General features: G+C 37.8%; 1 pseudogene; it reads left to right on the forward strand.

The window, feature by feature from the left end:
• The first annotated feature begins 345 nt into the window (after nucleotides 1–345).
• Nucleotides 346–10,570, forward strand: LOC100067864 (Y-box-binding protein 1 pseudogene; annotated as a pseudogene).
• The last annotated feature ends 347 nt before the right edge of the window (nucleotides 10,571–10,917 follow it).

The raw sequence follows: 10,917 nt of genomic DNA on the forward strand, positions 1-10,917 counted from the left end.
TTGTACCCTGGGCATTGGTGGCCTTCTGTGTCCTCCTATTAGGACAAAAGTTTTGAGCTGGAGCCCAGTGAGCATGACTGGGCTACTGACCTCGTTTCTCTTACCAGCTCCTTTACACAGGTCTGACCCTCTTCTGCACACCTTTAACTGCTGCCTCAAGTTTGGTTCTAACCCCGTGAATCTCCTGTAACCGTGGTACTCTACCCTCTACTCTAAGTATCCATCCTCATTGCCAAGATTCCTGCTTCTACACCCCAATGCCACATGGGATCATTGTATTTGATGGACCTACAATTCCAGTTATCCCACCTTCCTGGATATAGCAATTTGTACAGATGACTAACCATGTGCAAGCCAGACTCTCCCTCAGGTAAGTCCCTCCCTGCTAAAGCCCTGCTTATTTCCAGCTAATTTTTTAATTATTATTTATTTTTTTCCAGCTGATTTTTAAGAGCAAAGGTTATGGCATCAGATAGGTCTCAGTTCAAATGTATACTTTTCCAAGTCCTGGATATATGTCCTTGAATTTCATTTTCCTCATCCGTAAGCAGGGATAATAAGATGTAGTGATCTTTATTAGCTTTTTTGTATTTTTTTGCTAAAACAAGTATGTACAGGTACATCCATAGAAAAATGAAAACTGTTTTCAAAATAATATCTTTGCTTTAAATGAGGCCACAAAAGCCAACTAAAAAGTCAAGTCCTCTTGCTTTTTGCCTGTAGCAGTGTCAACTTAATTGGAATCATCCTGCTGATAAAAAAATTCTGATTGGCAGTTAAATATCTCTGATAAAAATAATTGGAAAAGAAAATTACTTAATATTTTGTTAGGTATTTGGTAGGTAAAAATAATTTTTACAGTATAAGCTCCATAGTAGAAAATAATAAAATTTAAAACTACCCTTGGTCTGTGTAAATCCAGTATTCCTCCAAGGCCCAGGATAAACTCCGTCGTACCCCTGAGATATTCTTAGGCAACATCTTACTTAATCATGTCTTGCATTGTTTTCTCATGTGTTTTGTGCATTCACATCTTGTGTCCCCAAGGTCATAAGCCATCTGTATTTATTACCCAAAGCCTAGGGACAGACTCAAAGCAGGTGCTCAGTTATTGAGCAGTGATAGCAGATAGCATAGTGCCAAACAGGCCCTTAATGCTCAATGTGCATGATGCTGGTGAGTTTACATTTATAGGAAAGGAGTAGGACGTTTGGGGAGAATTGACGTCCTCAGTATATTTAGCCTTCTAGTCCATGAACATAGGATGTTTCTCTATTTATTTAGGTTTTAAAAAATTTCTTTCATTAGCATTTTGTAATTTTTCTGTTATTAATTTTTATTTTAATTCCATTATGGTCAGAAAACGTCTCTTGTATGATTTCAATTCTTTTATGGTAGTTGATGGTGTTTGTAAGTTATAGGTTCTTGACGATTTTCTGTCTAATTTTTCTGCTGATTATTGAGAGAGGAGTGTTGAAGGTTCCAACTATAATTATGGATTTGTCCACATCTTCTTTCTTTCTTTTTTTTTTTTGTGAGGAAGACTAGCCCTGAGCTAAATACTGCCAATCCTCCTCTTTTTGCTGAGGAAGACTGGCCCTGAGCTAACAGCCATGCCCATCTTCCTCTACTTTATATGTAGGATGCCTACCACAGCATCGCGTGCCAAGTGGTGCCATGTCCACACCTGGGATCCAAACTGGCAAACCCTGGGCCACCAAGAAGTGGAATGTGCAAACTTAACCGCTGTGTCACCAGGCTGGCCCCAGTCCACATCTTTTTTCAATTCTCTCAGTTTTCGCTTCTTTTATTTTGAAGCTGTCATTAAGTACATACACCTTTAGGATTGTCATGTCTTCTTGGTGAATTGGCTCATTTATTATTATGTAACATCCCTCTTTATTCCTAGCAAGTTTTGTTACTTTGAAGTATATTTTGTCTGATATTAAGGCAACCACTCCAGCTTTCTTTTGACTGCATTTGCATGGTACATCTTTTTCCATCCTTTTACTATTAATCTATCCATATCATTTCACTTGAAGTAAATTTACTTAAAGTAAATTTCTTGTACACAGCAAATAGTTGGGTCTTGTTATTTTGTTCAATCTGACAATCTCTGTCTTTTAATGAGTTTGTTTAGTTCCTTTACATATAGTATAGTTATTGATATATTTGGGTTTAGGGCTACCATTTTACTGCTTATTTTCTGTTTCTGCCCTCTTCTGTTCTTCTGTTTTCCCTTTCCTGCCTTTTCTTTTGTCTTTTTTTTTTTTAAGGATTCCATTTTAATTTAATCCATTGGGTTTTTGGCCACATCCCTTGGTACAGTTTTTTTTTTAGTAGCTGCTCTAGGGATTATAATATACATACCTAACTTTTCACAATGTTCTTAAAATTAATATTTACCACTTCAAGCAGAATGGAGAAACTTTACTATCATATAAATCTTTATACTCTCCCCACTTTATGTTGTAGTTGTCATATTTAATACATTGAAAACCGACCAGACAATATTATAATTTTGATTTCAACTATCATCCATCCTTTAACAAAGAGGAGAAAATAGTCTACTATATCTACCCAGACTTACCATTTCTATCATTCTTCCTCCATTCCTCAAGTTTCAGATTTCCATCTAGTATCATATGCCTTACACCTGAAGAACTTTTGTTGGCATTTCTTTTAGAGAAAGTCTGCTGGAAAATTAGTTTCCTAAACTCTTAATTTTCTTTCACTAATAGATGGCTCTATTTCACCTTCATTCCCGAAGGGTATTTTGACTAGATATAGAATTATAGGTTGACAATTATTTTCTTTCAGCACATTAAATCTTTGTTCCAGTGTCTTCTGACCTCCATTGTTCCTGATAAGAAATCTGAAGTTATTCTAATCCTTATTTTCCTATATGTAATTCATTCTTTTTCTCTAGAAGCTTTCAAGATTTTTAATTTGTATCTTCCTTTCAAGAGTTTTATTATAATGTATCTGGGCATGAATATCTTTGAGTTTACCCTTCTGGGGTTGGTAGAGTTTCTTGAATCTGTACATATACGCTTTTCACCAAATTTGGTAAGTTTCTAGCCACTATTTCCTCAAATTTACTCTTGCAACTCAGTCTTTCTCCTCTCCTTCTGAGACACCAGTGATGCAAATGTTAGAAGTTTTTTGTGTTCTCCCACAGGTTCCCTGAGACTCTATTTATTTACACATCTTACCCAATGTTTTGTTTCTTTGTTGTTCAGGTTGCATAATTTCTACTGATCAAGTTCATTGACTCTTTCCTCTGTCATCTCCATTTTACTGTTGAACCCATCTGATGAATTTTTAATTTTGGTTATTGTATTTTTCAGTTCTGCAATTTCCATTGGGCTCTTTTTTTTTTTTTTGAGGAAGATTAGCCCTGAGCTAATGTCTGCTGCCAATCCTCCTCTTTTTGCTGAGGAAGACTGGCCCTGAGCTAACATCCATGCCTGTCTTCCTCTACTTTATATGTGGGACACCTGCCACAGCGTGGCTTGCCAAGTGATGCCATGTCCACACCTGGGATCCAAACTGGCGAACCCTGGGCCACTGAAGTGGAACATGAGAACTTAACCACTGCGCCACTGGGCTGGCCCCTGGGCTCATTTTTATAGCTTCTATTTCTCTGCTGAGATTTTCCATCCTTCCATTCATTTCAATAATGTTCATCCTACTCCTTGGAGCATGGTTATAATAGTTGCTTGAAAGCATTTATGTGATTCTAATAATATCTAGGTCATCTCAGAGTTGACTTTTATTGATTGTCTTTTCCCTGGTGAATTATTGAGATTCTCCTGATTCTTCTATTTTGAATAACCTTGGATTGTGTCCTATTTTTTAAAATTTTGTTTATTTATTTTTTATTGCAGTAACATTGGTTTGTAAAATTATATAAATTTCAGGTGTACATCAGTATATTTCGATTTCTGTGTAGATTACATCATGTTCAGCACCCAAAGTCTAATTACAGTCCATCACCACATACATGTACCTAATCACTCCTTTCACCCTCCTCCCTTCCCCCTTCTCTTCTGGTAACCACCAATCCAATCTGTTTGTTATTTGTTGTGTTTGTTTGTAGTTGTTTTTATCTTCTACTTATGAGTGAGAGCATACAGTATTTGACTTTCTTCCTCTGACTTTCGCTTTGCATAATACCCTCAAGGTCCATCAATGTTGTCAGAAATGGTTGGATCTCATTGTTTCTTATGGCTGAGTTGTATTCCATTGTGTATATATACCACATCTTTATCTCTTCCTCCCTTGATGGGGACCAAGGTTGCTTCCAAGTCCTGGCAATTGTGAATAATGCTGGAATGAACATAAGGGTGCATGTATCTTTACGCATTAGTGCTTTTGTGTTCTTTGGATAAACACCCAGCAGTGGAATAGCTGGATCATATGGTAGTTCTATTCTTAATTTTTTGAGGCATCTCCACACTGTTTTCCATAGTGATTGCACCAGTTTGTATTCCTACCAGCAGTGTATGAAAGTTCCCTTCTCTCAACACTCGCTCCAACACTTGTTGTTTCCTGTATTGTTAATTGTAGCCATTCTGACTGGAGTGAGGTGATAGCTCATTGTAGTTTTGATTTGCATTTCCCTGATAGTTAATGATGCTGAATATCCTTTCATGTGCCTGTTGACTATCAGTATGTCTTCTTTGGAGAAATGTCTGTTCAGATCTTTTGCCCCCTTTTTAATTGGGTTGTTAGGTTTTTTGCTGTTGAGATCTGTGAGTTCTTTATGTATTTTGGATATTAATCCCATATCAGATATATGGTTTGTAAATATTTTCTCCCAATTGTTATGTTGTCTTTTCATTTTGTTGATGGTTTCCTTTGCTGTGCAGAAGCTTTTTAATTTGATGTAGTCCCATTTGTTTATTTTTTCTATTGTTTTGCTTGCCCAGTGAGACAAGGTACTTGAAAATATGCTGATAAGACTGATGTCAAAGAGCATACTTGCCTATATTTTCTTCTAGAAGTTTCATGGTTTCAGGTCTTTTTTTTTTTTTAAAGATTTTATTTTTCCTTTTTCTCCCCAAAGCCCCCTGGTACATAGTTGTGTATTTTTAGTTCTAAGTCCTTCTAGTTGTGGCATGTGGGATGCCGCCTCAGCATGGCTTGATGAGCAGTACTGTGTCTGCGCCCAGGATCCCTGGGCTGCCGAAGTAGAGTGTGTGAACTTAACCACTTGGCCACCGGGCTCACCCTCAAGGTATCAGGTCTTATCTTCAAGTCTTTAATCCATTTTGAGTTAATTTTTGTGCATAGTGTAAGATACTGGTCTAATTTCATTCTTCTGCATGTGGCTGTCCAATTTTCCCAACACCATTTATTGAAGAGACTTTCCTTTTTCCATTATTTGTTCTTGGCTCCTTTGTCAAAAATTAGCTGTCCATAGATGTGTGGGTTTATTTCTGGGCTCTCAATTCTGTTCCATTGATCTGTGTGTCTGTTTTCATGCCAGTAACATGCTGTTTTTGTTACTATTGCTTTGTAGTATATTTGGAAATCAGGGAGTGTGATACCTCCAGCTTTATTCTTTTTTCTCAGGATTCCTTTGGTATTCGGGGTCTTTTGTTGTTCCATATAAGTTTTAGGATTCTTTGTTCTATTTCTGTGAAAAATGTCATTGGAACTTTGATTGGAATTTCATTGAATCTGTGGATTGCTTTAGGAAGGATGGACATTTTAACTATGTTAATTCTTCCAATCCAAAAGCACGGAATATCTTTCCATTTCTTTGTGTCTTCTTCAGTTTCTTTCAACAATGTTTTATATTTTTCAGTATACGGATCTTTTACGTCTTTGGCTAAGTTTATTCCTAGGTATTTTATTCTTTTTGTTGCAATTGTAAATGGGGTTGTATTCTTAATTTCTCTTTCTGCTACTTTGTTGTTGGTGTATAAAAATGCAACAGATTTTTGTATGTTGATTTTGTATCCTGCAGCATTACTGTATTCATTTATTATTTCTAAAAGTTTTTTTAGTGGATTCTTTAAGAGATTTCTCTATATAAAATCATGTCATCTGCAAATAGTGACAGTTTCACTTCTTCTTTTCCAATTTGGACTCCTTTTATTTCTTTTTCTTTTCTGATTGCTCTGGCTAGGACTTCCAAGGCTATGTTAAATAAGAGTGGTGAAAGTGGGCATCCTTATCTGGTTCCTGTTCTTAGGAGGGTAGCTTTCAGTTTTTCTCCACTGAGAATATATTAGCTGTGGGTTTGTCATATATGGCCCTTATTATGTTGAGGCACTTTCCTTCTATACCCATTTTATTCAGAGTTTTTATCATAAATGGATGCTGTATCTTGTCAGATGCTTTCTTTACATGTACTGAGATGATCAAGTGATTTTTATTCTTCATTTTGTTAACGTGGTGTATCACGTTGATTGATTTGCGAATGTTGAACCATCCCTCCATCCCTGGAATAAATCTCACTTGATCATGATGTATGATCTTCTTAATGAATTATTGTATTCAATTTGCTATTATCTTGTTGAGGATTTTTGCATCGATGTTCATCAGTGATATTGGCCTGTAATTTTCTTTTTTTGTGTTGTTCTTTTCTGGTTTTGGTATAAGGGTAATGTTCACTTCATAGAATGAGTGAAGCTTATTATTATTATTATTATTAGGAAGCTTCTCCTCCTCTTCAATTTTTTGGAAGAGTTTGAGAAGGATAGGTATTAAGACTTCTTTCAATGTTTGGTAGAATTCACCAGGGAAGCTGTCTCATCCTGGACTTCTATTTTTTGGGAGATTTTTTTATTAGTTTCAATCTCCTTACTGGTGATTGATCTATTCAAATTCTCTATTTCTTCTTGATTCAGTTTTGGAAGGTTGTATGATTCTAAGAATTTATCCATTTCTTCTAGATTATCCATTTTATTGGCATATAGCTTTTCATAGTCTCCTCTTATAATCTTTTGTATTTCTGAGGTGTCCATGTAATTTCACCTCTTTCATTTCTGATTTTATTTATTTGAGCCTTCTCTTTTTCTTGGTGAGTCTAGCTAAAGGTTTGTCAATTTTGTTTATCTTTTCAAAGAACCAGCTCTTGGTTTCATTTATTTTTTCTATTGTTTTTTAGTCTCTATTTCATTTATTTCTCCTCTGATTTTTGTTATTTCCTTCCTTCTACTGATTTTTGGCTTTGTTTGTTCTTCTTTTTCCAGTTTCTTTAAGTGGACTGTTATATTGTTTATTTGAGATTTTTCTTGTTTGTTGAGGTAGGCCTATGTTGCTATAAACTTCCCTCTCAGAACTGCATTTGCTGTATCCCGTAAATTTTGGCATGTCATATTTTCATTTTCATTTGTCTCCAGATATATTTTTGATTTCTCCTTTGATTTCTTCATTGACCCAATCAATGTTCAGTAGCATTTTGTTTAATCTCCACATATTTGTGGCTTTTCTGATTTTATTCCTGTAGTTGATTTCTAGTTTCATACCACTGTGGTCAGAAAAGATGCTTGGTATTATTTCAGTCTTCTTAAACTTATTGAGATTTGTTTTGTGGCCCAATATGTGATCAATCCTGGAGACTGTTCCATGTGAATTTGAAAAGAATGTGTATTCTGCAGTTTTTGGATGGAATGTTTTGTATGTATCTACTAAGTCTTCTGGTCTGTGTTGTTTAAGGCCAGTGTCTTCTTATTGATCTTCTGTTTGGATGATCTATCCATTGGTGTAAGTGGAGTGTTAAAGTCCCCTACTATTATTGTGTTACTGTCTATTTCTCCTTTTATGTCTGTTAACAATTGCTTTATATATTTAGGTGCTCCTATGTTGGGTGCATAGATATTTACAAGTGTCATATCCTCTTGTTGGATTGTTCCCTTTATCATTATGTAGTGCCCTTCTTTGTCTCTTGTAGAGTTTTTGTTTTAAAGTCTGTTTTGTCTGATATAAGTGTTGCTACCCCAGCTGTCTTTTCATTGCCATTTACACGGAGTATCTTTTTCCATCCCTTCACTTTCAGTTTTTGAGTGTCTTTAGGTATGAAATATGTCTCTTGTATGCAGCATATATATGGGTCTTGTTTTTTCATCCAATCAGCCACCCTATGCTTTTTGATTGGACCATTTAGTCCATCGACATTTAAAGTAGCTATTGGTAAGTATGTACTTACTGCCATTTTGTTACTTTCTTTCTGGGTGTTTTACTAGTTCTCTGTTTCTTTCTTCTTCTCTTGCTCTCTTCCCTTCTGGTTTAATGGCTCTCTTTAGTATTATGTTTGGGGTCCTTTCCCTTAATTTTTTGTGTATTTATTATCGGTTTCTGGTTTGTGATTACCATGAGGTTGATATTTAATAACCTATGTATATAGCAATCTATATTGAGTTGATAGTCTCTTTAGTTTGCCCTCTTTCTAAAAGCTCTACTCTTTTGCTCCTGTTATATGAATTTTATGTTTTTGATATGTAACCTAACCTCTTTTTGTGTGTGTGTATATCCATTATCCTCTCATCATGTAAATAGGTAACTTTAGTATTTTTGTCTTTGACCTTCATATTCCCTTCATAGGTGCTTGATCTGCTACCTTTGCTATATTTTTTGCCTTAACCAGTGATTTTATTGCTTTTTTTTTTTTTTTGATAATTTTCTTATTCTTACAGCTTGGATATAAGCTAAGGAGTTCATGCAGAACTTTTGTTGAGTTTCCTCCTTTGTACATTCTCCCTGCATTCTCTACCTCTCAGGGACCCCTCTTTCTGGTACCCTGACTATAAAGCTGATCCTTTATTCTCCTGGCTCTGTCATCTACTTCCCATAACTGATTTTGCCTCTGGGACAAAGGAATGGGAGGATGAATAGAGAAAAAAGCAACAGAAATTTCTACACTCTCTCTTTCTTCAGACCTTAGTTCCTCCAGATTTTGGTTGTCCCACATGACTCCCACTTCCCTCACTACCACTATCACAGAATTGTAACTCAAGACTGGGGCTTGCCTGAGGGCTTTGGCAGGAAAGAGAGAAAAGAAAAAGAAGGATATTTTCCCTACTCTCTATGACCTGTAGAGGCCCTAATTCCATTCTTTGAACCAGAAAGAGAGGGATTCTCTTAGAGTTCTCTGTCTATACCTGGTGCACAGTTCTGGAATTTAGATTGCCTTTGAATTCAGGCTGGTAGATACAGGAGGAGAAAACCTGGGGAACTTATTGCTAGGTTAGTAGTCCTGGTTTCCTGCCCTAATTTTTTGCTATCCTTCGCTTTTCAGTGCCCTTAGTTACTCTATGCATTCCCTCTGGGGTTTTTAGTTGTATTCAGTGGGAGAGCTGGGAGAGTGTGCTTACCCCATCTTAACCAGAACCCAAAGTTTTATGCTTTCTTCTAGAAGTTTTATAGCTGTATCTTTTACATTATTCTATGATTCAGCTTGAATTAATTTTTGTATTGAAGGGGGTAAAAGTCAAAGTTCAGTTTTGCCATATAGGTAACCAATTGTGCCAGCACCATTTGTTGAAAAGACTTTGGAGTTGGATCGGTAGTGGAGCAGAGATCAGAACTCAGAGAGCCCTGAGCAGCCCCACCAACCCCGCCGGCCTAGTTACCATCACACCCCAGGAAGAGCGCAGCTGCCGCAGCCGGCCCCAATCACCATCACTGCAACTGTGAGCAGCAAGGCCGAGACCCAGCAGCCGCCCGCCGCCCCAGCCCTCAGCGCTGCCAGCACCAAGCCTGGCACCACCGGCAGCAGCGGCGCCTGCCGGCGGGGAGAAGGTGATCGCAAGGAAGGTTTTGGGAACAGTAAAACGGTTCAAGGTAAGAAACGGATATGGTTTCATCCACAGGAATGATACCAAGAAAGATGTATTTGTACACCAGACTGCCATAAAGAAGAATAACCCCAGGAAGTACCTTCGCAGTGTAGGAGATGGAGAGACTGTGGAGTTTGATGTTGTTGAAGGGGAAAAGGGTGTGGAGGCCACAAATGTTACCGGCCCTGGTGAAGTTCCAGGGCAAGGCGGTAAATATGCAGCAGACTGTAACCATTATAGACACTACCCACGTCGCAGGGGTCCTCCACGCAATTACCAGCAGAATTACCAGAATACTGAGAGCAGGGAAAAGAATGAGGGATCCGAGAGCATCCCCGAAGGCCAGGCCCAACAGCACCGGCCCTACCGCAGGCGGCAGTTCCCACCTTACTACACACGGAGACCCTTTGGGCTTCGAGCACAGTATTCCAACCCTCCTGTGCAAGGAGAAGTGATGGAGGGTGCTGACAGCCAGGGTGCAGGAGACCAAGGTAGACCAGTGAGGCAGAATACATATCGGGTTTATAGACCACGATTCTGCAGGGGCCCTCCTTGCTAAAGACAGCCTAGAGAGGACAGCAACGAAGAAGATAAGGAAAATCAAGGAGATGAGACCCAAGGTCAGCAGCCACCTCAACGTTGGTACCACCGCAACTTCAATTACGAAGCAGACGCCCAGAAAACCCTAAGCTGCAAGATGGCAAAGAGACAAAGCAGCCTATCCGCTAATTGAAAATTTGTCTGCTCCGGAGGTTGAGCAGGACGGGGCTGAGTAAATGCCTGCTTACCATCTCTACCATCATCCGGTTTAGTCATCCAACAAGAGGAAATGAATATGAAATTCTAGCAGTAAGAAATGGAGCAAAAGATTGGAGCTGAAGACCTTAAGTGTTTGCTTTTTGCCTGTTAGCCAGATAACTAGAACTATCTGCATTATCTATGCAGCGTGGGGTTTTTATTATTTTCACCTAAAGATTCTTTTTGGTAATGACAAATGTGTGTGTGTGTGTGTGTGTGTGTTTAAAAAGCCTGGTTTTTCTCAATACACCTTTAAAGGTTTTTAAATTGTTTCGTATCTGGCCAAGTTGAGATTTTTAAGAACCTCATTTTTAATTTATAATAA

The sequence above is a fragment of the Equus caballus genome, chromosome 19, assembly GCF_041296265.1.
Source record: "Equus caballus isolate H_3958 breed thoroughbred chromosome 19, TB-T2T, whole genome shotgun sequence".
Lineage (NCBI taxonomy): Eukaryota > Metazoa > Chordata > Mammalia > Perissodactyla > Equidae > Equus > Equus caballus.